This window comes from Lepisma saccharinum, chromosome 3, assembly GCF_977018435.1.
Source record: "Lepisma saccharinum chromosome 3, izLepSacc3.1, whole genome shotgun sequence".
In the NCBI taxonomy this organism is placed as follows: domain Eukaryota; kingdom Metazoa; phylum Arthropoda; class Insecta; order Zygentoma; family Lepismatidae; genus Lepisma; species Lepisma saccharinum.
Window position 1 is genome coordinate 67,246,961 of NC_139231.1, and position 27,691 is coordinate 67,274,651.

Genomic DNA, 27,691 nt, shown 5'->3' on the forward strand with positions numbered 1-27,691 from the left:
TCCCACCAAGTATTAACCATTTGTAAAGATATTTATTTTTATGTATTGCAGACGAATATTTATTTGGCATCGGATGATGCGTGTTAATGTATTTTTTGTTTTAATTCACTTTGTATGACAAATACGACATTTCCTTTTGTATATTTTTTTGTGTGCAAACGAATAAGTAATCGAGTGCAATTTGTGTTCTTTTTTTAAAAAATAATGCCAGTCTGAACATCCAAAAACCCATTCCTCTATACAGACGAATATTTTCTGGAGCCACTGTACTTCTACAATAGCAATCGCGTTTGGAAACCGTGAAAAATATGACTTGGTTTTCAAAGGCAGACAAGCTTGGTAGTCTAGCTTGCTCGCGATCAAAGTGACTCACTCACGCTATTCAAGGCCGCTTCTTTTCGGAAACAGTGTGCTTCGATGCACAGTGTCTGCACCCAGCACGTTACAAGTGACCAGAGTCGAATTTTAAAGAGAATCTGAAGAATGGTAGATTTCATCAGAGGCGGCTAGGTAGGCACCAGCTTAACATGCAATAGTTTAAGTGATAATTCCTGACAAACAAAAAACCGTATTGAATAATTATTGGGATAGTAATAAGTGTATCCGCTCCTTTTTAACAATGTAAGCTCGAAGACAATCTGTATTCCATTTATTTATATTGGCAACTTGGTCAACCGGAGATTATTTTATCGCCTTCGATAATCGAATTGTCTGATCGATTATTTTTTGTTTACCCAGGAACATGCACCATAGGAGAGTTCAGAGACCGGGTTACGCTACTCACTTGTAGCTCCCCAATTTCTTCACGATGGTGGGTTGCTACCGGTCCCATACACAGGCCGAGAACCTAGAGAGTGAGCATAGGCGGACTCGAATCCATGCCGTCCTGCAGTCAGAGGTCACGGAGGAGGACTTTTCTTATTTTACCTTTGGCTAATCGCGACGATGAGGATGAATAATGAATAGAAAAATAAAGAAGGTCACGCACAAAGTAGAGGACGATCTTCAACCTCTTAGGTGACGAGTTCAAGCCCTAAATGAGAATTTCAACTTTAGACGACCTCAATTTCAAAATTATAAACAAAATACCTACTTACACTAAACTTCTCATCAAGGCCAAAATAGTTTGTAACTGTGAAACTACCCCTGAATACAAATTGACATTTTTTTTTCCATGTGAGTAAGAATTAAATGTGTGGCATACAGACATAGATGATACCTTTTGAGAAACAATTAACTGTACCCTGTCCCAGCATCTCTGGAGCAAAGCCGCGCATAGCGGAAGAGAAGTGGAGAGAGGGGAGAGGGGATCGAGTGGAAAGAGTGAATCAGTGCACGCTGCTGGGCAGGCTGGTAACTGCAGTGGCTTTCCTCCCTCCACGCAATCCCATTCCTCTCACGTGTTCATCGCTTCTCAGATACTTGTTTTCGTTCACCTGCTCCAGAGATAAGTGGGACAGAGTGTAGTTCGCATACATGTAGCAAGTAAAGAAACTTATCCCAGAATGAAAATTCCACATAGTTTTAAAATGTTTGTTTAAGCAATGAATAACTGGAAACGGATCACACATAATTCCCTTGCCAAAATCTAGTGGTCGAAAATTAATTTCAAGACATTTCATATCTATTCACCATATTCCAAGTTATAAGAAACTATTTCGTAGATGTTCATGAAACCGTTATAAAATTACAAATAAAATATATTCACAAGCTTAGATATACTAATACGAAGAAAGAAATTCAGAGTTAAATTTCAAATGCATGTGTATAAAGTAATTCTAGAAGTACAGAGCTATATCTGAGTATTTAACTTCTTTTTTGCAGATAACGTTTACAATATTGAGGCGACAGAATAATTAGAAACAGTAGCTCCAAGAAAGCAAAGGGCGTAGTGTATTGGTTAGAGTTTTGAAAGCATTACGATCCCACGTCCGATCCTCCATACTAGATGTTCCTTAAAAAAGAATCCCTTCTATTAAACAAGAGCATGGTAACATTATTTGTAATAGCAGTATATAGTGGCTACATTGGTCTGCATATGGAATTTATATAAAAAAATAAACAAATAAATGAATTGACACACGTTCAACGGGATATTTTTATATATAAGATCATGAATTATGATACTCTAACGATAATTGTGTACTGCTTCAAAGACATTGACAAATATTAATGAAATAACTATTTATATGTGTGGCAATTCAGGACATGCTAATTTTCCCACTTTTCCCACTTGAGTTCAATGCAAGGATGCAAGGATGTAAGGATGTGTAAAAACTTCAATTTTGCTCTTGTATAAATGAATCTGTTTCTTGCGCAAAAGTCTTCAAGCTGCAATATTGGGTGGTTTTAGTTTTATAATCAATGATGCAAGGCTACCAGACGTCCGATTCACCGATTTAGTCAGGACAGTGCGTTACTTTCAATCCCTGTCCCGACTTTTTCGAACTGCAATCGTGATGCGAAAATGTCTCTTTATTATTGCTTTTTTTGTTAACTCACAATTAGACATGTTCTTTATTGTATGAATAATTCTAAGTACGCAACATAGAATTATCATGACTTTTTAATGGCGCTCGCACTATTTGAACTATTTTGTAATATCTGTCTGTCTGTCTCTCTCTCTGGTCTACATCAATGACAGAAATGCAAGCAATATTGTTATTTATTTTTAACCCAATTAAAGGAAAGTGTAAGCATTTAAAAGAAATAAGAAATATCATCATGTTGCTCTTCCTTAGAAATTGTTGTTCTTCGAGGAAGAAAAATTAGATGGATTTAGTCCAGCACCTTAACACAGTGTCCCACGAGTCTCTCTTGACTAACACTGTCAAATGTGAAGTGATTTTATGCATAAAATTTTCCGCCTGTTTACGTATAACGTTGCACAGATTTGGTAGTTCGCACACGGTGTAATTATTTCGTGTTATCTTACGCAACAGCAAATACATTTCATAAGACTGTTCTGGACACAAGACTTGCATCAGTAAACAAGCATTTTGCCTGTTACAGTAACACAGGAAAAGAACATCGTCCTGTAATGTTCAAGCCTCTAGATATTTTCCATTAGTACGTAATGTCTAATCACAATAATAAGTTAGAAGAAATAACTCGCATTTTCACAACTACCAATATTCTCGTTTTTAATCACTTCGAAAATTATTTCTCGAAGATATCGGTTATACTACAAGAAAGCAAATCAAAATTAAAGTAAAAGTTCAACTACACGTATACCGAACGACATTTACAATATTGGAGGGACAGAATACTTTAAAAAAAAAAATGTTGTTTCATTCGAAGGTAAAGGCGTGGTGTAGTGGTTCTTCTACCTGGTTTAAGGAGCTGAAACTTGTAGGGTAGTGGCTACCGTTCAGGATTGTCAATCTGATGGTCGTAGGTTCAAACCCTTCCGGTGGCAGAAAATTTTCGTTAGTTTTAGACATATCGCATTGTGCTCATTGTCCACGCCGTGTGAAACGGAATGATTCAGTTTGGAATTAACGATGGGGGGAGGGGAAATATTGAATTACAAAATCTCCATTTCAACGAACCGAAAAGTGGAGAAAAATTGAATAATTCTTATAAATATTAAAAATTACGTTCATTTTTTTAGTGGTCTAATCGCAGGTAAAATCAAAGATCTTACATGGAAGATTTTAATTTGCTCTGAACTCAGCCAAAAGGTATTTTGCACCGATCTAATATATTCTTCAATATATTTCAAAATGTTTTTGAATGTTTCATGTCGATAATTTGACCAATGCATCCATTCTTGACGCTCAGACGATATTTTCTGCAACTACCTCTTCTCTCCAGTTCCTTCTCCGTCTTCTCTCCCCTCTTTCCGTTCTGCTTTTATCTCATATCGCCTTCCCTACTTTTCTCGCATCTTATCTCCATCCCACTCTTCTCCACTCCTCTTATCTCCTTTCCTGTCTTAGATTTCCGACTCCACTGCACTATTCTCTCTTTGTTCGTTCTTCTCTTTTTCTCTCCTTTACTCTACTCTCCACTTCCCTCTTCTCGTCTCCTCCTCTCCTCTCCTCTCCTCTCGTTTTCCTCCTCTTTTCTCTTCTTTGTTTTTTCCCTCATCTCCCCTCGAATCTTTTTCCATTCTCCTCACTACATCTCCTCTCCTCGTCTATCCTCTCTTTCTTCTCTCCTCTACTTTTCCTCTTCTCCTTTCGCTTTCTCTTTCTCCTCTCCTTTGTAACCTTTCGTTTCCTCTCACCTCTTTTCCTTACTGTAGACTCATCAGCGATGAAATACTAGAAATCCTATTTTTTTCTTTCAGAAAGAATTTTGTCATTTGCGATATAATAGTGATATTTTTAATAATTTTATACAATAATACTTGTTTATATTTCTTTCGCGTATTTTATAAATATCTATTGTGCATGTGGCAACCCTGAAATTGAGCCTAACTCTGCACGCAACCCACCAACGGCTTGTGTAAATTGGGTTGCCTAGTTTAAAATGTCGTTGTCCTAAAACTTTTGAGAGACACTGTACCAGAATATGCCTGAAAAGTAACCACTAGAGCCCGGATGTTCAGCCACTGAAAAGTATTAAAAATGGCAGGCAAAAAGGCAACGAAAATTTTAAAAAAAAGGCAGTGTATGTCGAAAAAAAGGCAGTCAAGTTTCAGAAAGAGGCAGTGAAAATTGAAGAAGAGGCATTCAAATTTGAAGAGAAGAACTTAAATTCTTCTTAAATATTTAAAAATGTATTTACAAATAATAATTTGAATAACAAGGGTTATTGAAAAAGGAAATCAAATAGAAGAGAAATAGAATTTTCAAAAATGCCTTGTCGGAATGACAAAAATGTTTGAAAAAGGCAGCGTAAGGTGAAATAGGCAAAAAAGGAAACATAAAGTATTGTTCAGAATGTTAAGAACCTTCAGATAGGTGTACTTTTGTGTTCAATTTTTATCTACCAGCGTTGAAAACGAATAGGCATTTTGCCTAAAATCCGGGCTCTAGTAACCACCATTTTAAGATTTTCAATAATTGATTGATTTAGTTTATTTTACTTCGCTGTTCTACTCCTTTTGGCTAATCGCGAAGAGGATTAGTGAGGATTTGATTTGTGTTATTTAGTGTTGCTTTTCTGCCGCTTTTGGCTAATGGCGACGATAACGATGTGTGATGATATGATGAAATTGATGAAGGGACACTCACAAAGAACACCCATACCCGGGCCAGGATTCGAACCCTGGACCCCCTGACGTCGTAACGGGCTGTGCTAACCACTCCGCCACGGAGGTCCGAGAGGATGAGTGATGATAGGATTAAATTGACACTCGCCGGGATTCGAACCCAGAAAGCTCTGTTTTCTAACCACTCAGTAACGAAGGTCGGCAATTCTCAATAATCGGCAAATATTGTAAATTTTACGGTCACTTGGGAAATGCCCGAACACTGTCTTGCAAAGAGAAGCCAGAACAGGACAGCATTAAGCAGAATTATCAATGTACGCATCTGTCATCTCTTGTAAATGAGTAAACAACTACTGCCAGTCTGTTCGCCATTTGAACCGAGGCCTACGCAAGCTGTGGGCGTTGTTGCCCGAAGCGGAAAAAGCAGCAACTAGGTCTCCACCACAAATGTCGCATTCTGCCCCTTTCATCTCCCCGGCTTGGAAGACAATGGCGCATACAAATAACCATCTATTAGCCAACCGCCGCCATCATTGCGATAAGCGCCTCTGGTTTTTGCCTATTATTCTCAGCTTGCCTTCTTCCAAGAAGGATCTGAAGGGCTATTTTTAGAATTTGTCCACAGCTTCCTGGCTGAGTCAGACATTGCAAAATTGGTCTTATTGTATACAATAGCATCGAACAGAAAGGTCTTTATTTATCAAACGTTGTTTTGACCTCGTGGGCCGATTTTACAACAGACCCTTGTCACAAAAAAAAAGAAAGAAAAAAAATGAGGATATTAAAATTAGGATACAGTCAAAATATTCAATGGGAAATAATGGAATGACAAAACATTAAAATATAATTATTCAAAACTTTTAAAAAAAAGTTAAAAACTAATTAATGCAGTATTATTTTAAACATTAGAAACTCAATTTAGCACACGGATATTGTTATAACTAGACCTCTGATTTTTAGGTTCTAAAAAGTGTGCTTTTAGGTAGGTTCTAAGAATATTAAATTTTAAAAATCTTAATTCTAAAACGCGATGTAAAATAAATCAACAAAATCACTAAAATGAAAAAAAAAATCACTTCTCCACAACCGCGTGAACGTGCAAATCATCGTATTGTTCGAAATTAATTCGATCGTGTACGGACGGCTTAAGATAATAGAAACCCTAAAACTCTCTACGTAGGTAGAAAATAATAGAACCACGTGTAATCGCCGCGACAGACAGGGTCATATTTTCGCCCCCTTCTCCCACGTATATGCCGACGCAAAAAGAAGTACCATTCATTTATTCCAAATATACAGGTATTTCTATTGTTTGTTTCACTTTTACCAGTGGCGAAGCATGGACATTTCGTGTGGGAACGCCAAGTCCGAAGGAAGGGTCGGCCCTTTCTTGCTTAATAATTTACTTATGGTATTAGTCCCACAGGTATTGTTTATTTGCCTGAAGTCAGCTGGGTTTTCAATAAAACATCATCCATTCATGTTTTAACTAGAAAATTAGATGCCTCACTATGCCACAAATGTTTTGAACTATGGTGTTTTATACCTTTTTTTATATCTTTCTGCATGACGCAAGTCATTAAAAACTTACCTGAATCACAAGCGCCTCTGCACGACAGTAGACGTCATTGTTGTGGATGATCCAACTACTGATTGATTTGGTTTATTTTACTTCGCTTTTCTACCACTTTTGGTTAATTGCGAATATGAATATGAGTGATGATGTTGATGAAGGGACACTGACAAAGAACACCCGTGCTCACGCCGGGATTCGAACCAGGGACCTCTGTCGTCTTGGCGCACTGTGCAAAGCACTCTGATACGGAGGTGGGTGGATGATCTAAATATCGTACACTCTACTGACGTAACAGTACCGATTAGTAATTCAGACCACTGTTTATTACATCTTGAGAATGCTGATAAACATTTTAAAATAATTTTGTCCAGAGACAATTTGATGTTAAGAGTTTTCAAATGAATGGTAAACATTTCCATTGACACAATATTAAGCAGTTAGATAATAACGAAAAAATAATAACAATAAAAAAATTAGTTTTGCGGGTTAAGTGGTGGAGCAGCCACAGGCTGAATTTCTGCCACGTGGACTTCACCAACTTATTTGACAAAAACTGTGTTGATCTTTTAGTTTCAAATGCACATCGCTGTTCGTGCGATAAATTATACAATGCAGTGACCATTAAGAAGCTGTACTCGTATATTTGAGATTGGTAAAGTTACGTCAGTCAATATTGCGTATTGTAGCATCACATAACACGAGTTGCATGAGCGCGAAGAACCAGGTAGGAATTCTACCGCTGTCGTCTGCTTCAGAAGGCAGGAAGGGTCACATGAACCAATCACGGTAGATCTCTGCTGCTCCGTACGCTGGCGTATGAGAGAGCATTTACGCGCGTGCTGTAGACATCGAAGCTTTCCCTCCAGAAAGGCAGCAAGGAATATAGAGTCTTTTACGCCGAACCTGCTCGGCGTCCGGCCGGGAAAGGCATTGAAAAGATATACTAGAACGAGTGTTGAGAGTGGAGCGTTGCAAGCGGATCGCGAAAAATAGCTATTATAATGCGATGAAGGTCAAACATATATGGAATTAGTCACGTTTTACTTTATATTCGCAGGATTTACGCATTTTTGAAATTTTAAATCTGGGAACGCCGGGCGTACGGGCGTACTATAACGCTACGCCACTGACTTTTACATGCCATTATGGAAGAATAAATATATCCGAACACCTTAAGTATTGCTGTAAACCCTTTTACATGTGGTGTAAAATATGTGGGAATAAAATTCAGTAAGCATAGGTATATTAGCGAATATGTTCAAGGTGGGGTTTGTAGAGGTGGATCCGATCGTGACATTCAACGAACACGATTGCATGACGTCAAGTGTGCAACGTCCCACCTACACAAAATTACCACACTCTAAACACTTCAATTAGGAGGACGGCAAAAGTCTACCCATAAATGCTAACTTCTTACCAGTCGTTGAACACAGATTCTAGATATCTCAGGACTTGCTGAGTAAAACGTGAACAACAGCTTTATATATATATATATATATATGTTTATTATAAACTTATCGTAAGAAAGTCTGTTAGCACACTAGTCTTTAACCTTTCACTTAAGTGCATTTACATTTACCATACACGTGCATTCACCACTTCTGGACTCAAAGGTGGGCAGGGAACATTCAATTTATTCCTCGCAGTTAGGCGCCAGGGGGAGTATAGGGACCTAATTTTATTTAGGGCGCTGTTTGCGACCGCCGTCACGGGCTCCCCTGTAAGAGAAAGTAAAATGTGCGCGGTACCCCCAACCACAGCTGGGAACTGGCCGTAGCCAGCCGGCACCTCCGATAAGCGGGCGCTGGGTAAAGGATTAAAGGATGCCGCGACACCCCCAGTGTTAGCTAGGAATCGGCAAGCCGACCGGTGTCTCCTGTACAAGGGCGGCAGGTTAGGAAGGAGGTCCTGGTGTTCCCAGACAAGCCGGGCAGGTAGAACCTGGCACCTATCAGCCGAAGCGATTAGACCGGGTAGTTAGGTTGCTGCTAGGCTCTTCTTCTTCTTTCTTCCTCCTTCCTTCCTTCTGGGATGGCTGCTAGGATTCTGGCTGGATGGCCGGTTTTTCCCAGGATGTTTGCCAGTTGACATCCGGGAGCCAACTGAGCTCCGCTCTCGCTGCGCTGGGTTTTATACTCTCGGTGGCGCATGGGTGGTGAAAATTTTTAACTACAAGTACGCGTTGCTAACTAATTTTTTTACATATTGCAAACTTCGTACTGAGCAATATTAAGGTTTTGACATTGAGAAATCACTAGTGGGAAAATCACTAGATGCACGTGTTAACATAAACTAAAACTGTGTGCATTCAGACAATACAATTAATAATGAGCCTCGCAGGACTCAACACGTTGAACAATGTAAATGACAATAATTGATAACATTAAAAAGAATATAGCGACCACGCAGGGTCTAATAATGAGTGAAGCTAGTAAACGTAGAGGTGGAACCGTTAAACGTTTACAGAAAACATTTAAACTAAAAGCGTACGCCTCGCAGGGACATTCCGCTTAACTCTTTCATCCGATTAAAAAGAATATAGCGACCACGCAAGGTCTAATAATAATTGAATGTCGACCAAGCAGGGTCGTTACAAGTGGATCCCTTTCTTCTTTTCACATTCTGATGATAATAATGTGTAAGTGTGACGTAATTAATTATGTGCATATGCTCAACCTTACGTTGTAAAGCCTTATTTGAAAAAAAAAGACGCAGTAAAATTATTTTTTGTACTAATTTGAGAGCTTATGAACAGGAAAATTACCGAACTTTCGATTATGTCAGCAAAGTCACCCACTTTGATAGGATATTTTTTTTGTTTCTTTTCGTAATTTACAAGTTCGGCTTCTCCCCGTACGTGTATTTTGGCCAACGATTTGCAAGTTTCCTTGCCACTGCGAACTTCATGTACATTATTGTTCGGGCAGTTTCTGTGGATTGTAATAAAAACAAAGATATTCTTCGCCAGAGAGCGATCAAACCCCGCTACTGAAAAGCAGTAAAGGAACAAAAGACGTTCGTGGCGCTGCAAATTGGAAGCCGCAGCAATCACGGTGTATCCGTTTCTGGAAAACAATCCATGTTCGACGCTTTCCCCCCTCCCTCCTTCTTTCCGGAGCGATGGGGTGTGTGTGCGAGGGCAGGTTAGAGAACTGAGAAAACTGTGATGACGTATTCTAAACGCCAATCCATTTGGAAGCTAGTCATTACCAATAACAGCTGACTCCGACTCGCATCGCCATCCGTGAGGATCCGTGGAATTAGAACTCTTTCAAATGAAACATGCCCCCCGCACCATCTCTTTATGAAAAGGCATAAAAACGGCAGCGTTGATAGATTTGGCGGCTCGGCCAAAGGATAAATCTTCCAATTCGAGAAACATTTTGCATAAGAATGACTCCCCCGGTTTTCCTCGTAACCAATTTCTTCCCCGCCTTCGGGCTCCCTCACCAATTTCCGGGACCCCCTCCCCCCGCCCCTTCTTAAGCCATATCCGTGGTGGGATGGAATGATTAATCGTTCAGCGCCGCGGCGATGGCCGTTGCAGTACGTGCATTCATGCAGAGCGCGAATCTATGGGCCTTGAGGTAACAGAATGAGGGGAAAATATTGTCGAAATCAGTGTTTCCACCCACCTGTCACTTTACATAGGAAAAAACAAAAGTAGCAAATATCGCCATAGCCTCCTGTAGAAGTATCGGGAAAAGTGTCGAACAAGTCAAATAAACAAAGGAAGAAATGAGTGTGTGAAAGTTAATAAGCAAATTGAATAACATTTTAACAGACATTTTTAGTATAGGCTCATAACGGTATGAAATGTAGGAAAAAAGAAGTTGTACTGGATATTCACTGAATGCATTGGCAATAGCATAATAATTTATGATTATAATTATTTCTAATTACGTCAGTTCTGCGTCGCTTTTCAGCCTTTTAAGGTTAACTACAACTATGATTATGAGTGGTGGATTGGCAATGGACTTGACCAGGGTTCAAACCTGAGACCTCTGATTACGTTACGCTGACCACTCCGTTGATGATGAATGATGATGATTATTATTATTTTCTTGATAAGTTTTTTGTTTGACGCCTCATTTCTACACTACGAACCCTTGAAAAGCGGAATTTGATCCTGAATATAGGAGACCTCTCAGCACATGCTTAAATTGCCAGTAATGGATACACTTTGCAATTACAAAACATATATATATAATTAATATAAATTCGACTGATTTGTCTGACCAACCAACACACAAGACAGTAATTTCGCTTTTAAATTTCAAGTAGGCCTATTGGACATTATAGCTTACCGAAGTCTCCAAGGAGACCAAGTGTCTCGAGCAGTAAATCTTTGTCTCGTCCCGACAAGCCTGGAAAGGTCTCGTCTCGTTCTCGTTTCGCATTTTAAATGGCCGTCTGTGTAGGCTCTAGATTTTCTCTTGTGAGTAGACCACTATATTGGCGTCAAATAACATCGTTATTGCGTGATACAAAGAAGAATTTGTCATCCAATTCAAACAAGTTGAAATGTTGAGTAAAAACAAAGTTGACAAATTCAAATCTTCCATTGAAAATGTGTTTAGGCTGCATCTCTTAACAATCTGTTAATACTAAACCAGAACTTGTAATATGAGACTAAAATATAGGAAGTACAAATTTATTATTACTGCAGGCAAATTCTTCTATTTTGATGCTACTCTCCCTTTCTACAGCTAATAAAAGCCAAGTTCATTCAGGGGGAATGTTGGTCGCGATGCTATTTTTTGAGACACGTTGGCACATGCCTGCAATTTCTACCTGGCAATGTCAACAAGTGGTGAACTTTTTATTACACATCGGTTTCTTCATGTTGTTTAACAAGATTGAAAATTTGCAGTTTGGCAGGGTGGACAACGGCGCAGTGGCGCAATTACAGGGGGGCATTGCCTTCCCCAACCTTGGATGGAAATCGATTCTAGGGGCGCAAGGGGACAGGGCAATTATTGACGGCCAAGGGCATCTGCAGGGGACACTTTGAGAATGTCTGACAAGATGGCGCTGGTCCGTTTTTCATGCCCAAACCTGTATCATGATTGACACAGGAAAGATAGGAACAATAGCCAAGAGGCTTTACAACAGGTGCCGACATAGAGTCCCTTGGAGGGCCTCCCCGATGCCGCAGTGGTAGCGTCCTCGCCTTGTAATCAAGGAGTCCCGGGTTCGATACCCGGTGGAGGCATATACGGTGGTTCGGATCCTACTTTAAACTGTAGGTCCAGTCCCGATTAGCCTTACCGTGCATAAAGTGGACTTAAAACACCAATTCAATGAATCATAGAGTCCCTTGGCTACTTTTTTCTAGATTGGAGTGGATAGAGAGAGTTTTGATCAGAAGATTTGACCCATGCACCCATGTGTGGGTGTGAAATCGCGAGAGAGATGGGGGGTGTAATCGGCGAAAATGGTGGAAAACTATAAATAAGCGAATAGAAAAAGGCGAGAGAAATACAAAGGAATTCGGAAGAGAGTAGGAAGAGTGGGAGAGAATATGTGTTTGTGAAACTTGTAAACTTTGTTTGGCCTCTGTCCACCCTAATTTATCAGTATTTGGTTCATGCCCACCCGGTCACAATTTTCTGGCGCCGCTCCTGGCCCGACAATAGGTTTTTAAGATACAGCAAATACATTTTCGAGCCCAACGTCGCGACTCACCAAACGCCCCCTCGAGACCAACACTCCATAGGTTGAGAAACGATGATCTAAATTAAAAAAATTGTGAAAGATAGAATGCCATGGCGCCCCGTGAAATTATTTGCACCTTAATAAATCAATATTGTTTTCATTTTGCAAAATTTGGATCCAAAAATTTTCTTGCTCCCTTCGCTCGCAATATATGATTGTATGCTATAATGCATTGTAAATTACCAGAGAGAGAAGAGAGACTTCTCTATTGATTTTGTCTTAAATGCATGAACAATTGTTTGGAGGAAAGGGAGTGTGCACATTTGAGAGACAATTTATATAATTTTTGCTGTTGGTTTATTATTAGGTGGATGAATCGATTATGTAATGTATTTAAATAATATATGTTGTATACATAGAGCTAATAAAACTTTGAATACGTATACAATTTATGTTAGAAAGTTGCATATTTATTTTATTATTTTACGTCGCTCCATGTTGCATATGTGTAAAACATATGCTCTACATGAAAGTTATACATGTTACATGTAAAAAAGAATTATATGCGGAATGCATTTATCATGCATTTCCTGTTCTTCAAAAATACAGTTTTGTGTGCTTGTTTTCCATTATTAATGTGAAATTGAACGTTTATTTTAAAAAAATTAAATCGTTTATTTCAACACAAATGCTTCAGCACCGACCTCTACCCCTTTTTTGCTTTGATACTACTACTACAAATAATAATGTTGTTGTTATTATTATTATTATTATTGCTACGTTTATCCTGCTACTTCCCCCCTCCCCCAGACAAAAAATCATGGTTGCGCGTCTGTCACGGCGTCGTCCCGGAATCTCGATCTCTAATCCCCACTTGTGGGTTTCGTCTCATCAGAGTTTGCAACACTGCTCAAGTTTTCGTTCCGACACCGATCAGTACCCTGGATAATCATGAGTCAGCCTTGGTTATAAATGGAGGAGTTGTTTCCATCCGACTCCTTCGTGCAATCGTAAACTGCATACCAAGCAACGACGGGGCATTCCTCAGCGCCGTAACCCACCATCGACTTCTGTGGCACCCCTCGATCCGCCCTTTCCGTATGAACACGAGGTTGGAGGGGGTGTTTTAGTCACCATGCACCTCCCCCAGCTCGCGACTACGGTCCGCTGGTTCCATAGACATTACCGCAGCTAGAACTGCTGTATATCAGACCCCCAAATGCGAATTATGATTGAGACTTGGGAATTTATATGCATATCTATCTGGTTTAATGCCTGTAGCTTATGGGAACCGTACTGGGTTTTCGGATGGATTAAATAGGAATTTGCTTGATTTAATTTCTGTACAGTGGCATAAACCGAGGTTCACAATTGGTGCGAGTGTAATCAAGCCACAGAATAAATCTACGCTTGCGTCGTACTCGGGATGGAAATGAAATGTATATAGGTGGATCCATGCGGGATATTCAACGAACACGGTTGCATAACGTCACGTGGTGGACTTCCGACTATCTTTTCACAATAATAATGATAATAACCCCTATGTTATAAGCCTATGTTTCAAGTCCTGATTCGAACGCCAGTTCGGTATCATTCACCTGCAGTGTTTAGACATCCAACACGAACTGCGACGGCGTTACACTCCCAAGAACTCCACATTGGATATATATATACACACACACAGGCTGATTGCTAATTCGACCTATTCCTGGAAAGGGGTAATACTAGAGCACATTTGCAACAAATTTGACCCTATGCACCGGGGGTCGAAAATCAATAGGTTTCGAGTTATTGCAGTTTGTAGATTTTCGTGAAATATTCCGACTTGCGACCAAAAAACTAATAATTGTGAAAAAACTACTACACCCTGGACACTTAATCGACACGTTGCTAACAGCTGACGAATGAGTGACTACTGGGGAAAAAATTCATGCCCATAATTCCCATACTCACAGAAAGAAACAGTCATTGGTGCACACGTCATGAAGAAATTTGGAAATTATCGTTTAAATCGAAGAGGATTACTCAAAAAATTGGTAACACACTTAGCGTAAAAATTGCGGAAAAAACTTCGTTTCATAAGCTCTCCAAAAATATACAAATATTGTCAACTGGCACACGGGTTGGGGGAAAAATCTGAATTAAAAGCGGAGAAGGCGCGTTGTAGACCTCTTTGTAAAGTGAAAAGAAGTTGTCGGTTGTGAGAAATAAAGGGACGAAAATGAGTGAAATAATAATGTTATTTACCATTCTCATGATTCCAGGTTGTCAGAATTAACTGTTACAAAAACTACAAATTCTGTTAAAATTGCCTCCCCCCGGTTACGTATGCAAGCACGCAACCTGCGGCGTACTTCAGACACAGTCACTCGCGTTGACACTCTCTCTCTTATGTCTCAACTCTCTCTCTCAACTCTTCTTTGGAATCCACTGGTGTACTGTAGACTAACTCTTACATGTGACCCCAAATATAAAAGTCGCATGCTATTGAGGAGGGATATCCTGTCAGAAGGATGGATTTGTGTCGATATTTACTACATACCGACACTGAAGGAAAGGTTTCAGGGGAGGATTTGCTGGGCTCCACGTGGTCTTGACATCTGGTTTTCAGAGGGAAACTGAGCTTTCGGAACAATCTTTGAAGTAATGTAACGTAAAATCAGTAATCGAACTTTACCTACTGCCTGCCGGCCAACCAGTTACTAAGTGACAAACCCCTCAGTCGTTGTTGTAGCTCACCAATTTCCTCCGGTGGATGGCCACCGGTTCCATACACAGGTCGAAATCGCAGGAGAAACATTGTCAGCTTCCCCCAGGAGACTTCAACCTGCGCGCGTCCCGTATCCGGAGCCCAAAGCTTGTACCTTGGACCACACAGCCACGGTGCAGGGACTTCTGTTCACAAACAGTATTATTTAACAGTTCGATGCACTAATTTTCAACATTCGTGTAATGTATACGTTGAATTATCTTTGTGAAGGTGTAGATGGAAATAGAAACAGAATTGGAGTTTTGTGCATATTTGTGATGAGACTCCCAACGAAACTTCCCAAGAACCGAAATGTGTCCAAAAAGTCTTGGCAGTTTTGAAGGAGTCGTAAAATCAATTTGGATCAGGTAATTTTTTCAATATCCTGATGAGACGATGCCGAGATCAGAGCTTAATTTCACATGTGCCAGACATAATGGCGACGTAGAACGACGAATGAAAAGTTTCACTTTTAAAAAGCCAATAACCAACGGACTGCATTTATATGTAGCAAAGATGTGCTAAATATGTAAATACATATTTAGTTATTTTCACCAAAAATATGGAGTAAATATGGACTTAAAATTGTAAAAATTTTAATAATATAAGAGAATACACAAGCTACAAAAATACAGAACGCTTACATTGACATTAATTGTAAAACAATACAAAGCGTGTTTCCATTTTCTGTTTCCAAAACAATGAATAACAGAATTTGGCTCGAATGTGAATTTTTTCCTTCTGTTGTCTCTGAAGATGGATTTATATTGACTAAAACTGCGTTCAATGTCGTAAGAAGTAATGGGAGTGTATATCAAATTTGTCAGTTATTCGCAAGAAATTCATCCAACTATTTCGGTCACACGGTGACATGTAGTTATCCCGCGAATATGGAGTATATGTTGAGAAATGTTCTGAAATATGGAAATAATATGTAAAAATAAGTAAAATATGTAAAATATGAACCAAAACATATATGCACAAATATGGAAAATAGAAACCTGATTTTTCTAACCAGCCTTGATGTGAAAAGATAATACAAAATATAACTGATTTCAGCTTAACATATGTATTTACATGTAAATCCGTTCCCTGCCAATAATTATTCAACCGGGAGGGTAAAAAAAAGACTTTTTCTACGAACGTCTCCTAGGTACAGATCAACCATAGTAAATATACTCTTTGATATGGTATATAATATATGCTCGGGCACTTCATGGGCAAAATCTCAATGTAAAGGTAAGATTGGTGATTATTTAATGTTACAAAAAATAACGTTTTGAGTTTCAGTTTGTTTACACGACATCTCATTATTTAAATAACCGTTTCCTCTATCAAATTGCGTTTCTACCACTAAAATTATTAGTTATTCAATTAAAACTGTCTAACTCGAGGTGCCTTTCGTGCTGTATATATATTGCGTATATAATGTAGGCTATATGTGATGTTGTCTGTTCGCTTCGTAATCGCAAATGCTAACGGGAATATTACCATGTAAAATAACTACTCTCTGCTATAAAAATACTAAAGATTTATGGAAGGATTTATGCCAGCACAAATGCTATAGGAAATGCTTCCTTGGAAAGCTGGTCTTATGAGGAACTATTATGACGTCATGACATATCACCAGATAGCAACATCTACAAGGAAAGACACACGGCATAAAATCAAGGTGGGAAAATTAGCAAGAAACATACAGGGTGTCCAGAAAGGTCGTTTACAATTTCACTTTAATACCAAGAATTGATATTGACGTAGGGAGCGTACTGGCTGTTCATTATGCACCCACTCAAAAAGTTTATTGTGTGTTCGGTGTGTGCATACACATCTGTGCGCTCGTACAGCATTGAACTGCGGTCCAATCCTGTCCATTTTCGCCGTATCATGTCACCGTTAAAAGTGACAATAGCATTGGTTATGATGTTCTTTAAATCATCAAGATTAATCAATGGAGTTTGTTACACTTCGTCTTTGACATAATCCCAGAATAAAGTCCAGGGGTGTAATATCAGGGAAGCTAGGAAATCAAGCAATGGAACAGCCACTATTCCAACTCAATGTGGTTGGAAAATTTAGCTAATTTTCAAAGTATGGAACGCCTGCCACCTGGAATAGATAAAAACCAGGATATTAAAAATCTTATGCTTTTTCTTTTTTTCCGCAGTATGGTTTTGTGTGTCAATTGCAATTCATGTTATTGAGGTGGACCTCCTGTATAACGCAAATATAGTACATTGGTAGGGTTAAGGGTGTGATTTGTGTAGCGAAAAATGTCGAAATAATGTGTGAATTGTAAGGGACAATTTAGAATATCGTAACCTGCATATTATTTTACATACGTATAAGAGGACGTGTAACTAGCTTCTTCATCGTGTCCCTGTCGAAAATTTTTTACCCTAGAGAATACACATCCCTCCGTAAAAACTGTCAGTTGAGAATTTTGCCAAAAGATGGGAGTCGCTACGTAATTTAAAACAGTGTTTCATATTTTTTTCTTACTTTTAACATTGAGATGATATTTTTGTAGGTAAAACTTTCAAAGCCGGGAAATAAACTAGTTTATTCTGTAATTGTTGACATTCGTACTTACCTATTCTGCATTGCGAAAGATTGTTTAACAAGGGATTTCGCTTTTTTTTTAACGAAATTAGTATCTATTGTCGACATATCGAGTAATTATTGTTCGTTCTTTTCTCGCTTCCTGAACACGCAAAATGGCGGGCAAATCTTGACTAGCGTTGTGTTTCAAACGGCAAAGCAGTGTTTCAACCTTCTTAACAGAAAAATTCCCGCATAGCCCCGAAAACCATTCCCGCATAGCCCCAAAAACTATTCACGCATAGCCCCAAAAACCATTCGGGATAGTATGACCATCCACGAATAGCCCCAAAAACCATTCACGCAAAAACCATTCACGATAGCCCCACGCACCATCACGGTAAGGTTAGGTTGCTTTAGGTTGGGCAATATAGTGAAAAAACTGTGTGTTTGGAAACACTTACCGGGGATTACGTCATCAGATGCTCGCAACATCCGGTTCAAGTACATGGATGGAAATGCAAACAACAGCTTTCGTGCATCGGGCGGACATTATTATAGAAAAATACATGATGTAGCGGCCAAATACATTGAAAAATGCGAGAAAACACTTCTACGACCTTCCGAAATTACACAGAAACTCAATTCCGTAAGTTATTTCTCCTATAAATTTGAAGAAATCCATTTCCCGGCCATGACATTTTTACCTTTTTGTACACTTATTTGCTCAAATTAGTATTCAAACTATGTTAATATAATCTTTTTTATTAGCTTTAAACATACGTGTGAAACACAGTTTTCTGTAACTATTCAATGTAAATTAAATTTTAAGAACTAACAACATTATACACGTGATAGGTTATTTATGATATGTTTTAGGTTATTATGTTGTGTTATTTTTGGCGAGTACAGTTTTGCCAGTACTCAAAAAAAAAAAAAAAAAAAGTGTAGGATTTGAATGTTAGTCAATATAATTAGCAACGATAAGTGGCAGAATATTTCACTTTCGGATACTAGTATCTTATTTTATATGCAGCTTATTTATGTACTAAACTTTGAAAATCTACCAGGATATACTCTCCCAGACCCCAATTAGATAATAAAAATTATTTTTCAGAAGGGTTAAATTCATATTCATCGTTTGATCGTAGCCGTGAACGTTTTCGTTCTATTTGCACAGAAGCGATAAAAGAAAAGTTTCACAGAATGCATCTTAGAGTGAAGTGGAATTATGATTTCAGAAAGCAAAGTGTGATCAGTTGGAAATTTTCTAGTCATGTCTCCTGTTTGCCACCGATACATTTCCCTCCAAAAAACTCACAGCTGCTTTGCCGCCATCTTGATTTTCTGCACTTGTTCATGAAAAGTATGCATTGTTTGTTCTAGAAAAATGAGAATATTTAATTGTCCATCCTGAAACTGGCTTTAGTTTTACTACAAAAAATATTAAGTTTTATCTATTTCATACGATTCTGTGCCACTTTGGAAAAAATAATTTTGTCAATTTTTGGGACAGAATTTTGAATGTTTCGACAAATTATTTCAAATGGTACCTACACTTCGTAGAAACAAATGTTCAAATGAGAGTTGTAGAGCGTAATAAATACTATAGAAATCATGCATCAAGTTACTTCTGAGAACAGGGTATGACGTAACATCAAGGCGCTTGCATACAGGTGGAATTTTCACGCAGTGAAGCTGACCTTTGGCATCTTAGTATTTATTTAATCGCGATTGTACAGCTAAGAGTAAGGTATATTTCGACTCCCTTCTGTTGTGTCAGATCACATTGCATTTATAATGCTGAGAAAATACGTCACATTTCTTTTGAGTTTCTAATAAAATTATTTTACTTGTTACGGCTGCTGCATTTATTCCCTTTTCTTTCACAAAATAAGTGATATTATTATAAAATGTTTCTTTCATCTTGTACAAGTTCAGGTCCTCCGCGATGGCGCAGTGGTAGCGTCGTCGCCTTGTAATCAAGGGGTCCCGGATTCGATACCCGTCTGTGAAGCACATAGGCTGCAGATGCTAGTGACCTTTATTGGTGAAATTATACAGGGTGACCTGTAATTAGATGTATTCCCTGAAAGGGGTTAAAGTAGAGGCAACATGCAATAAATTTGATCATATGATACTCCGTCCGAAAACTAATAGTTTTCAAGATAATCGAATTTTCGTTGTTTTTTTTAAATTACAATTTTCCACATAAAAATACGAATTGAGAAAAAACAACTCATTGTATGGCACTTATTTCAGCGTTTTCTGATAGCTAACAAATAAGTGGTTCGTTGGAAAAATGTTTGTCCCAAATGACAATCACATGTAAGTAATAGGTGGGGTCTAAACTTACAAGTGGTGATAAAAAAATGCACTCTTAGTTTACTTGGCAACGTATTAATAACAAACATAGTACGACACGAAGCGTACAAATTACTTAAATTACAAACTTTTTTTTCTTCAACGAACCACTTTGTTAGCTATCAGAAAACGCTGAAATATAACCTGACGAATGACTCCATTTTTTGAGTGCGACATCGAGCAGTGGCCTGTTTTTTTTAAAGTCTGCCTGTGTTATTTTTTAAAGCATTGAAATGTTCTTGCTCTTTACTCTTGGCTGCATATTTTTGAAATGAAAAAATCAAATCATGCCGGGTCCAACGAAATCCACAATCTGCTCTGGAAAGCCCCTTAGAGGACAAGCCAGATAAACTGTTTACAATGTTACAACATATGTATTTGCGAAATCAGAAGGAGTTACATAAACTTAAGTATAATGTTGTTGAGTCCACAAGCACTGCCACAGGAGTATCTAAATGGATGGTTTCTCAAGTTTTAAAAGAAGGAAAAGAGACGTTGGCGAAAGGTGAGCTGAATTTCTGTACTCCGACAGGTAGAAAACAGCCCAGGAAAAAGCGAATACAAATTTCGTTGAAAATCCTCAGACCATTCCGCTCCCTCCAGGTTGCAACACTGCGAACCAACGTCGCCGCGGAGAATGGAGTGGGGAAATGTGGTGTGAGGTGCGCAACAGCTATTTGTAGCGTCTTGTTTTTAAACTTGTCAAGTTATAAGTGCCATACAATGAGCTGGTTTTCTCAATACGTATTTTTATTTGGAAAATTGTAATTTAAAAGAAGAACAATAAAAATCCGATTATCTCGAAAACTACTAATTTTCGGACGGGGTATCATATGGTCAATTTTATTGCAAATAGCCTCTACTTTAACCCCTTTCAGGGAATACATCTAATTACAGATCACCTTGTATGTATTAACAAACATCTAAACCTTAATACAATTAAAGACAATAATAATTTCCATATTAATTCATTTTGTGATTTACGTGAAGTAGGGCCACTTTTGTTGCAGTCTCTGTGCAACCCCTTTTCTTGAACCTTCGATTATAATTGAATCGTGTATGGACGCGTTTACGGGAACGTGCCAGCGACATTAATAATTAATTTATGAGTATTTCCCCTTCAAGCATGTTATTCGGTGTAAAAACAATCACAGTAAATTTAAAATTCTATGTAGAAGTTCAAGTTGCCTGTTTGATTTAAAGTGATTACTAATATTAGCACTGAGAGTATTAATTGATCAACCTGCCATCTGGCGGGGCGTTCGAAACGAGACATTTTGAACGGCAAGCGCCATGAGTTTACCATCGTGCAGAGAGCCATCAATTTTTGTAGGCGGAAGATTCTCAACTAGAAGCAGCAAAAAAGCACATACCGTCGTAGAATGAAATATAGCCACACACTCCGAAGAACCATAAAGAATTTCTGCGGCTGGAGCGTCTAAGTGTCTGTGCATTAAGACACTAAAACGCTCTCCTTAAAAACCAAGGATTATGCTCCTTTTATTGTTTTTCAGGTTGAAGAACGACGCAGTAAAATTTGTCTCCTCTTTAGTGCGCGACTTGAAGGAAATGAAGAAATACTGAGGCTGGACATAAAAAGAAAAAGAATTCCTCCCCGCTTCATCAGAGTTATTGTGTCTCGGGGGGAGGGGATTTCGTGGCATATTCTCCATATTTAGCCATTTTGATGGTCTCTCTTTCTTGCACAGGCGAGAACCTGTGGCTCGAAGACGAACGGCGCTCCAGCCAACGGTCGTAAACCTTTTATCTGTCGTAAAGGTTAGTGGAAGAATTCTTGGGCGAGAGGGATGAAAAATGGCGGGACATTTAGGCTGAACGAAGGGCGATTCCCGGTGAGTCACGAGAGGGGAAGGGGCGGTGAGGTTGAGTTTCATTCTCAGCGAACTGAGCTATTATTTAGACTCCGTAAATCCCCTGTTATGCGAATAGTAGCGGAGGGAAGGGAGGAGTGTGATGGCTCAATTCGCAGATTCTTTTCGGAATGTGAATTGTTTTGAATCGTTCAATTTGTAGCTTCTTGTTGCGTCACCGGGGGCCGAGTTGGGGAATAATGTAACGCGTTACGTTTTCTGTTCTTGCGTTACCGAAATAAAAGGTGCAACTGCAATGGTGCTTCGTTATTATTTTTAAATTAACGAACGTTACTTTTCTTGCATGCAGTCCTTGACGTGACTGCCAGACGCGAGGGAGGGTGGGGGCAAGATTGGCATATTATTTGAATCCACCCACAGTTATATTTCCATTAAAATTTTTGCTTTAGTCCCGCCTCCAATATCTCTCTCTCTCTCTCTCTCTCTCTCACACACACACACACACACACACACACACACACACACACACCCACACACACACACACACACACCCCACACACACACACACCACACGGATGACCTCCTGCAAATTATTAGTCGTAACAAAACGCACGATTTGAACCAAAATATCTGGTCTCCTGGTGAATCCAGTTATTTTACGGACTAGATGAAAGCGTCAATCGCAGCGTTTTGCTTGTTGGAAAGTTTCCACAATGTCGTCGAGCGGGAGAACAGTCCTTTTGGCAGAAATGAAATCGCACAAGTAAAGCAAAAACTCGTGTCGTGCACGTTGCTTCATATCGTTTTCTATTGAAGTTATATTTTCCGAACTAGTGAAGTTTGAGGCCACCGTGTATCAGACAATCTTCACTGATCGCACGAAAAGCGACTTAGGGAACGTGATAACCAAGGAACGTATTTATATGTAAATACATGTAATCAATTATATTTTGTATTATATTTGAGCATCATGGCATGTAGACTCGATAAATTCAATTTCTATTTTCCATATTTATACATATATTAGGTTTTGGCTCATATTTTACATATTATTTTCCATATTTCAGAACATTTCCCAACATAGCCATCTTCCAGTAAAATTAGTTAGCGAAACAATTTTTTTAGGATTAACTATAAATGAAAATCTAAATTGGTCGAACCATGTAAAAATACTAGTTAAAAAATTAAATTCCAAAATATTTGCACGGACGATATTAAAACAAACACTTAATACAAATTCACTAATTCAGGTATATTATGCAAGGTTTCATTCACTAATAAATTATGCAATAGAATTCTGGGGGAACTCACCGGCAAGTTTAGAAGCATTTAGAAAACAAAGGCAAGCTATTAGGATTATTGCAGGAATAAAGACTAGGGAATCGTGCAAAACGTTGTTTAAGAAATACAAAATATTAACCTGCCCTTCACTGTAGTCTGTACATATATGAAATGGCATTATATGCGAGGAAAAACATTGCGCTACGAAGTTCAATAGAACATATATATATAACACCCGAAATAAACAGCTTCTAAAGCCATACTTCGCCAGGGTAACATTAGTTCAAGAAGGACCCGAACGGATGGCAATTGAAATATTCAACCATTTACCAAATGATATAAAAGCAGAAAGTATGACAAGTTTCAAAAACAAATTTAAAAAAAACTGTTAGTTAATAAGGAATATTATAGTGTTAGTGAATATCTAGATTGTAAATTATGGAAATTTTGTAATTGTATTTTTTTATATATGAACTGTGCTGAACCCTCCAAATACCAATGTATATGGTTTATATGGAGTAATAAAATTCAAATTCAAAATATACTACTACACTTTCAATAATAATGTTCTTTTTTTTTTCCTAAATATGACACCTTCAAACTGTTTGCTTTTGATATTGTAAAACACTTGAAATTCCTGTTTATTTACAATTGTTGTCAACAATAAAGAATGAGGGTTCAAGCATCAACTCCTGGTTGTTTCGAACGTTGTTTTAGCAATGTTGAAAGAGAGTCTCAAGTCGAGCAGCCCATTGCTAACTCCACCCACGTTACTAACAGTTGGGCTGAAAAGTTCGTAGGCTAACATAGTAAAAAATATTTTTTTGACAAAATTGGATTTTATTATTCAATATAGTTGCCTTCGAGGGCGATACAACGATTATAGCGGTCATACAATTTTCCGATGCCATTTTTATAGTACGATTTCTCTTTAGCCTCAAAATAGGCCTCAGTTTCGGCGATTACCTCTTCATCAGTGCTAAATTTCATTCCAGCGAGCATTCTTTTAAGGTCTGCAAACAGGAAAAAGTCACTGGGGGCCAGATCTGGAGAATATGGTGGATGGGGAAGCAATTCGTAGTCTAATTCATATAATTTTGCCATCGTTTTCATTGATTTGTGACACGGTGCATTGTCTTGATGAAACAGCACTTTTTTCTTCTTCAAATGGAGCCGTTTTTTCGTGATTTCATCCTTTAAACGCTCCAACAACGCTATGTAATAATCGCTGTTGATGGTGTGGCCCATTTTGAGGTAATCGATGAATATAATACCATGCGCATCCCAGAATACTGATGCCATAACCTTGCCAGCCGACTGTTGCGTCTTTCCACGCTTTGGATTCGGTTCATCACGTGCAGTCCACTCGGCTGACTGTCGATTGGACTCTGGAGTGTAGTTATGGAGCCATGTTTCATCCATTGTAATATATCGACGGAAAAATTCGTGTCTATTACGGTTGAATATCGCTAAACATTGCTCCGAATCATCAAAACGTTGTTGCTTTTGATCGATTGTGAGCACGCGCGCCACCCATTTTGCACACAGCTTTCGCATGTTCAAATATTCATGCACAATATGTCCAACACGTTCCTTTGATATTTTTAAAGTCTCAGCTATCTCGATCAACTTCACTTTACGATCATTTAAAAATATTTTGTGGACTTTTTTGATGTTTTCGTCGGTAACAGCCTCTTTGGGGCGTCCACTGCGTGCATCGTCTTCGATGCTCATTTCGCCTCGTTTAAATTTAGCAAACCACTTCTCAACGGTTGATTTTCCTGGTGCAGAGTCCGAATAATATTTATCAAGCCAAGCCTTGGCTTCAACAGTATTTTTTTTCGCCAAAAAGCAATGCTTTATTAACACTCGAAATTCTTTTTTATCCATTTTTTCACAATGACAAAAGCTGCTTCACTCACAATGCTATATCTCACGAACTAATTATTCGGCAGCTGTGAAATTTATACACGTATCTTTTGAAGGTTAGTACTAAGTAAAAATCACATGGATTTAATTCTAGTAACGCCATCTATGAGTCAGCCTACGAACTTTTCAGCCCAACTGTTAGTTGCGCGCCTGAAGCAATGATTTTGTGGCGGCACACGTACGGGATTCGCTTCTGGTTTCTCTTCAAGACAGTCACAGCAATAGTTACAATGCCGAGACTTTATTTTGTGTAGCTTATGTAGTGTCTTATGTTATTAAAAATGTTTTTTTTTACAATTTTAAGTCCATATTTAACTCCATACTTTGGTGAAAATAACTAAATATGTATTTACATATTTAGCACATTATTACTACATATAAACCCGTTCCCTGGTGACAACGAACATCACGATCTTCACGGAATCAGCAAAGTGCCAGAACTGGTTAAACTCGTGCGGCTTTCGGTTAGACCGTGTTTTCATGACAGCGTGTGCCTGAAAGTAAGGGTTGACATTGTTTTAAATATATTTGTTTAAACAATTCTGACGAATTAAAGCATTATGATTGTAAGTTCAGTTCCCTACGTCACACGAGGAGGCCTGAGGTGGTTTCGGAGTGACGGGAGAAAATGTAGGAGCCGGGGAAAACTTCTTGAAAACAGAAATACGGAAGTATTTACCCATCAGGATCACTCCCAGTACTCACTGCTGAGGCTGGGTGAGCTCCAGAACGGCTTATGAATGGACGGGAGGATTAATAACCACGGCAACAATGCCAGCAGTCGCTCGGTCGATCTACGGACTTGACCTTGGAGTCACCATTTCGTAAAGCACTTCGGGAAAAATAGTAAAGACCTTCAATATGTGTAGTTCAGTAATTTTACGTCACAGGCAGTGGCGTGCTTGTAATATTGTTTTGGGTTTTTATATTTATGTTCCCGAGCACATTGCTTATGATCCCATTATAAACTGGATACCCATTCCATTTTATGTCTCATTCTTTCAATGTAACCTCCAGGCTTTTCGCTTTTCATCTATTGGCTGATAGCTTCTTCTTCTCGGGACCCTGTTAGCCATTTATTCTAGCAGGAAGTTCCTTCTCAGCGCGCGCGCGCGTGTGTGTTTAGTACTTTAGAAATTGGAGAGTGGACGTTTAATAATTACCCTATTTTGGGTCTTTTTGGTGACTTTTTGAGGTCCTAAGTCCGAAAAACCTCCTTGAACAGATCACTGGGGTATGGAATAAATATAAGCTACCAGCTTCCTTTTCCTTGCTGTATATATTTCGATTATTTTACGCCATTATTTTACCTCTTGTGGTAATCGCGACGATGAGGATGAATGAATAGACAATTATACCTCCATGCCTTAACCAGAGTTCGAACCTGGAGCCTGAGCCGACCTCCGTTGCGGAATGATTAGCACATCGGGGTCCTGCGTTCGAATCCCGGCCTGGACATGAGTGCTCTTTGTGAGTGTCCTTTCACCACTTTCATTATCATCACTCATCCTCATCGTCGCGATTAGCCAAAAATCAACCAATCAATCGAGCTTCTGACCTCTGGCTTCGTGACATGTCATCCTGACCGCTCCGCCACAGAGGCTGGCGAGCTATTTTGACGGATGTAGTGTAGCGTCAGGAAGTCATGTCTAGAGACTTTAGTTTCATCTTTCTACCTACTATAATTACCAAGGCGTCGATAGGAAAGTGTGATCTTGGCTTGATTTATGCAACTCCATGTCGCCCACCGCATTCCAGGCTGCTTCCTACTCGTGCAGTTCTCAAATGCAATTATCTCCACCTGAAACCCGCGACGAGAATCATCTTTTGTCGCTGGAACTTCCTCCTACTTTTTTATAGTGACGTTATCTAGTCCTAGGTCCCAAATAGGCAAACCTGATCATCCTATTGGCCGTAATCAGTAACATCACAACTCATTTTCGTGCCGGTAGAGGGGAGGGGCAAGAGAAGTTTCACACAGTCTGTAGCGATTCGGTTTAATTTAGAGATGTAACTGTGGCACGAACCACTTGAACAAGCCTGCAGTAAGACTTGAAACCAGGCCTTCTCAATGCAAGAAGTTTACATTCTCGTGGGTTATATACTCCTGAATAAAAGAGGGTCCCACATACACATATAAGAAGTATTGCCTACAAAACCGTCTTTAATGAATTAGACTAGTCGGTTCTGACATTTTATGATTTTGCCATTTTTGTTTAAAGGTCAAAAGATTTTTCTAATATATACAGGGTGTCCGAAAAGTCACGCAACCGATATTTTGAACTTAACGTAATTTTTGTACAAATAGCTATAAAGATATGAACCTTGCACTGTGCATTTCACTTGTCTGTATGGATGTTTTTTAAACTTTAAACAAGAAAATGATTCTCTACATGAACGTTCAGTGTGGGAGAAAAGTTACTAATGTGTAGAAAAGTTTATGTACGATGTAAAAAATGAACATGGATAAATAACAGCTGTAGAGTAGCTTGCAATAGTTTTCGATTTGTTTCTCTTCATCACGTGCATCATTCAATCAGAATAATGAACATACTATTATACATTTTTTACACTGTTGCTAGTCTAGTTTTAAAATCTGCTGC

At 38.8% G+C, this 27,691-nt stretch overlaps 1 protein-coding gene across 1 annotated transcript in view; it reads left to right on the top strand.

Moving 5' to 3' along the window:
- The window catches only part of LOC145985564 (kinesin-like protein KIF26B), a 968,206-nt gene that overhangs the window by 257,137 nt on the left and 683,378 nt on the right, over positions 1 to 27,691 (top strand). The gene's annotated exons all lie outside the window — the stretch shown is intronic.